A 4,791-nucleotide genomic window follows, 5' to 3' on the forward strand; every position below is an offset into this window, starting at 1 on the left:
ATTAATCTATGACAAGATACCTAACCACAGTGGGTGATGGTAGACAGAGCATCACAACTATCAATTTCCTGGCTTCAGAGATGTTTTTTCCCCTATTAAGATGTTTTGTCTGTGTAATTTAATTTCCTTCACTTTTTTTTTTTAAATATAGGATCAGATGTTACTACCTGATTAAAAAAACAAAACAAAACAAAACAGAAATTTGGCCAGCAATCAAAGCCATCTTTTTAACTGCTGAAGCACACGAAAGGCATCTGAAACACGACAGCAACAAAGAACAAGGAACTATTTGTCAATGCCACTTGGTCATTGGGGAAGCTTAGGGGAGGAGACTGATGCTGTTTGTTTAAAACAAGCAAACAAAAACCTGACAGACAAACCATTTATCTGTATAGTGCTTCACTTGAAAATATTGGCGGAGGGAATACATCTTAACTTGGTTTCTAACAAAAAGTGCTGACGCACTCCATTATGGTACTTCCCAGCCTTGGGGTGGAGGACGCCCATAGCAGGAAGGGCCCTGTGAAGCCAAGGGGTGGGTGCAGGACCAGGCATGACATGGCAGCAGGTCAGCCCAGGACATTAGAAAAACCCTTCCCTGTCCTATCAGCAATACCATAGGATTTGACACACTCAGGATTTGACCAGCCTCATCTGACTTCAGCCCTGCCAGCTCCAGAGGAAGGCAGAGGAAGCAGGGAGGCTGGATTCCTCCCTGAGTACCTCTTTCCTTCCTACAAGCCAGCCAAGCTGAGGAGCAGTGTCCTGAGTGCCCTGCGACCGCCACGAACAACTGCCCGTGACTCCCAACAACAAAGTCTGCTCTGGTCAGTACGGGCAGCTCCCACCAGCCCAGCAGGAGCCTTTAGAGCACAGTGCGGTGCACAACCCAGGCCATGCTCAGTATCCCATTCCACGTGTGCTCTCCTATTCTGGCTGCTGGTGTCCAAGACAGCACAGAGTGTGCTTTCCACGCTGCCCAGGGCAATGGAAAGGACTACCCCACCTGGCAACGGCATCTGCAGTCACCAGTGCCATCCTCTCAGGTGGCGGCTTTGCCGAGAAAGGGGGCAATCTCTCTGCAAGGGACAAGCATCCACCTTCCCTCTCGTACCCTGTCACCCACTAGCTATTGCAACCATATCCTCGCCAAATCCCCCACACAGGTAGAAAAATATTAATGATACGAATGAGGCTCAGGGAGAGGAAACAAGTTGCCCAGCAGCACGCTGGAAGCTTGCCAGAGACTGGGAGCCTACCTGCACTTCTGCTGCCCTCGCACAGGACCTCAGCAGCGGGATTACCACAATCTGTCATACCTTGGGCACTTGGGAAACGCTTGAACCACCGGCTTACTAGAACAGGACTCGTATTTGGTTTAGGTAAAAAAAAAAAAAACAACCACCGTCTGCCATACTGCACCTTTTACCTAGGGTTCTCTATCCATTCCCATTCGGTCCCCTCCTTCCCCATCCCGGTTGACATTACACCCTTTGATTTACATTAGGGGGTAACTGATTTGACTGCCATCATGTTGCACGCTAGCACCGGCACTGAGGGCTCCTGGGCTGCTCTCGCTCCTCCCCAGCCAATCCTCAGCAGTAGCTGGACGTGCTCTTCTCTAACATCACTACTTCTGTTCAGGGAACAAGTCTTGTTCCAGTTGACCACAGAAGCCTGAATGTAAGCACCAAACATGACTTACTTTCTTAGCTAAACCACGATCAGGGTAAACAAACGCCTGCAACAGCAGTGGAGGGAGCAGGGTTAGGGACTCCCTGGAAATGCTTGTGCCACAGGGGAGCGATGCCTCTCCCCGCTGCACCGAGCCTACAGAGCACCTTCAAGGCCTCTGTGTCTCAGCAGTCCCCCAAAGCCAGCTCTGCTCTCCCAGGCCTTCTGCCAGGCTCCCAGAGAGCATGGGATGAGCGCTCTTGAATGGGAAGACTCTGCTGACTGTTACCTAAGTCTTCCAGCCCTGTCCTCTCCAGAAATAAAACATAGCTCAACAAAATCACCCTTTTGCTCTACAAAGAGATTAAATTAAAGGAATACACATACAAGCATGAGGAGGGGATGCGCATAAGGCGCCCATTCTCACCCCCACTGTTCCTCCAGTGTCTCACCTTAAATTTGAAACAGATTTTTAGGGTGAAACCCCTAGAACAAGCCCAGGAGCAAACCGAGGAGCCACGAACCCAACAATTACGCTACAGCTCCACTTGGGGGGGGAGGAAGGGGAAAGGGCCATAGCCTCACATTTTAGAATAACTGTAAAAAAACACCCAAAACAGTTGCAAGGGTTTCATCTCCCACCCAGGGTGATAGATACTTTAGACGCAGGTGAAAAAGAAAGGCTGGGAGGAAGGGAGAACACGAAATTACCCAACATTTAGGTCAGCTCGTATGCGTGCGTGCGTGTGTGTGTATCATTTCTCCCCCGCTGCCAGTCGGGGGCTGCGGGGGCCCCGCCAGCGGCCCCGTGCCCTATTTAGGGCAGAGCCTGGCGCAGCAGCTATATTTGACACCCGGGGTAAACAAGCCGGCCCCGGCGGACGGAGAGCGACAGCTGCCCGGGACGGCGGCCCGCGGCCGGGGATGGCCCGGCCCGGCCTCCCCCCGGCGGAAAAAAAAAAAAAATGGAAAAAAGGAAATTATAAGGAAAAAAAACCAAAAAGGGAAATTTATAGCACTGCATAAGAGGCGCTTCCCCCGCCCGGCAGCCCCGGGCAGAGCCGCCCCCCCCCCCCCCACCTCCGGGCTCCCCGGCATCCCTGCGGGCCGCGCCGCACCGAGCCGTGCCGAGACGGGGCACCCCCGCCCGGCGGCGGGAGGGATCCCGGGGCCGCCGCGCACGGTGCCGCGAGCTCGGGCTGCTCCCCGGCGGGGCTCGGCGGCTCCCACCGCTCCCTCCTTCATTCCCTCCCTCCGCCAAGGCCCCGGCCCCGCAGCGCCCGGCCCGGCCCGGCCCGGCTCCCCCTCCCCGCCGCGCATCCATCCCGCAGCGCCCGCTCCGCGCCGTATGCAAAGCCCTCCCCCCGCAGCGCACACACACGCACCCACACATACACATATACACACGCACACATACACACACACACACACACGGGTAGTCGCCGCGGCTCCGGCAAAACAGCACGAATGAAGCGAGCTGCCAGCGCCTGGGCAACGTTAAATCCCCTTCTCCCCCGCCCCAGCCCGGCAGACCAGCCTGCAAAGAGCAACCCCCCCCCGCCCCCAGCACCCCCGGCTCCGCGGCCATTCGCATGCAAGGCATGAAGCCCCACTTGATAGCAGGAAACTTAACCGCCAGCCTTGCGTCTCCTACGGAGCAGGGGGTAGCACCCTCTTACTTACCCCTTCTGGCTGCTTTCCTGACTTTTTTTTTTTTTTTTTTTTTTTGGAGGGTCGGGCGGGGGGTGCGGGGGAGGGGGGTGCTCCGCCGGCTCCCCAGTACAAATCCTTCCGGTTCCTAAAGGGAGCTCATCGCATCTCCCGGTGATTCACCGACGGTGTGTGCGGGTACGGGGGGGATTCGCCTTTGCATGTCAGTCCAAGTTGCCTCGCTCGCTACAAAACCTGTGCTCTCTTTTGCAGCTGTCAGGGTGAGCGGGGAGGTGCATCTGGAAAAGGGGGTGGGGGTGGAGGTAAAATGTTGATAAATCCACCAGCCTTGATCTTCAGCTCCGTGGAGCGGTGGAGTTCGGGGAGGGAAGGGAGATCTGGCGAAGGGGGAGGAGGACGGGGAGGACGGAGATGAATGGGGGTCGAGGGAGGGGGGAAGAGAAAATGGATTGTACCCCAGACTGCCACTGAATCTGCTGGGCTTCCCCCGCTCCCGCGCTCACACCACCGGGGCTCGGTCCAGGCTTCCCAGCATTACGGCGCACGGCAAAGCGCTGAGCCCGATTTCTGGGAGCCAGCGAGGTTTGCACAACTGCAGCAAGAAGCCAAATCAAAAAGCCAATCTGCGAGCCTCCAAACTCCACGTCACCCTATCAGCTGGGAGCAAGAGCTGCAACAGAATTACAAGCCATGCATATTTATTCTTCTGAATCCAGGGGGGGATTTTCAGATCGTTTAAAGCAAGGCACGACGAAACAAGAGCAAACCCTTTCCAAAATAAATAAAGGCATGTAACGTGCGCACGCTCACACACACACACACGCACACACATCCCTATGAGATCTCCATGGGTACATATAGATAGAGATATACACTCACTGAGCGGCGATCACTCCTGTACCCTCCAAGTATATTGACTTGACTTTGTGTATTTCACGCAAGGGAGGGGAAGAACATGGTAGTTGAGCTTCAGAGCAGAAAATATTGATTGCATATCTGAAATTTAAAGCATCTGCCAAACGCTTCTGAGAGATTAAATATAGGCAATGTAATTACACAGGCAGAGTTGGTCCTGGTAACCATTTGAAACTGCCTGCTTTGGTTTGTACATGCAGAAACCACCCAGTCATTTTTTGTTTTTTTTTTTTTTTAACCAAAGTCAAATAACAAGTTGTGAGACAGCAAGTCATTTTAAGGTAAAAAATACATGTTGCCTCCAAAGCTACTATTTGACTTTGGCAGAAGATGACTGGGGGCTGGTTTCCAGGGCTGTGGAACAGGACAGTAGCTTTATGCCCTGCACAAGACACATCATGGTGTTTGCACACAGGTTTGTCTCTCCTTGTGATCCCCTCTGTTTTCGCCACAGCAGTTGCGGGCAGACACATGCCTCCAGGAGATTTACCTTCTGGCATGGTTTCTCACTTATTTAAAGAACCGTCAAGC

General features: G+C 53.7%; 1 protein-coding gene across 7 annotated transcripts in view; it reads right to left on the bottom strand.

Moving 5' to 3' along the window:
* SLC8A3 (solute carrier family 8 member A3) overlaps positions 1–3,928 on the bottom strand; it is a 118,999-nt gene extending 115,071 nt beyond the window's left edge. For 3 of the 7 annotated variants that reach the window (XM_063332763.1, XM_063332759.1, XM_063332762.1), the window contains exon 1: positions 3,358–3,790. The gene's annotated coding sequence lies outside the window, so the exon portion shown is untranslated. The other 4 variants (XM_063332760.1, XM_063332761.1, XM_063332764.1 and 1 more) reach the window with 4 other exon arrangements.
* Between the last annotated feature and the right edge of the window lie 863 nt (positions 3,929–4,791).

Source organism: Chroicocephalus ridibundus, chromosome 4 (genome assembly GCF_963924245.1).
Source record: "Chroicocephalus ridibundus chromosome 4, bChrRid1.1, whole genome shotgun sequence".
Classification (NCBI taxonomy): domain Eukaryota; kingdom Metazoa; phylum Chordata; class Aves; order Charadriiformes; family Laridae; genus Chroicocephalus; species Chroicocephalus ridibundus.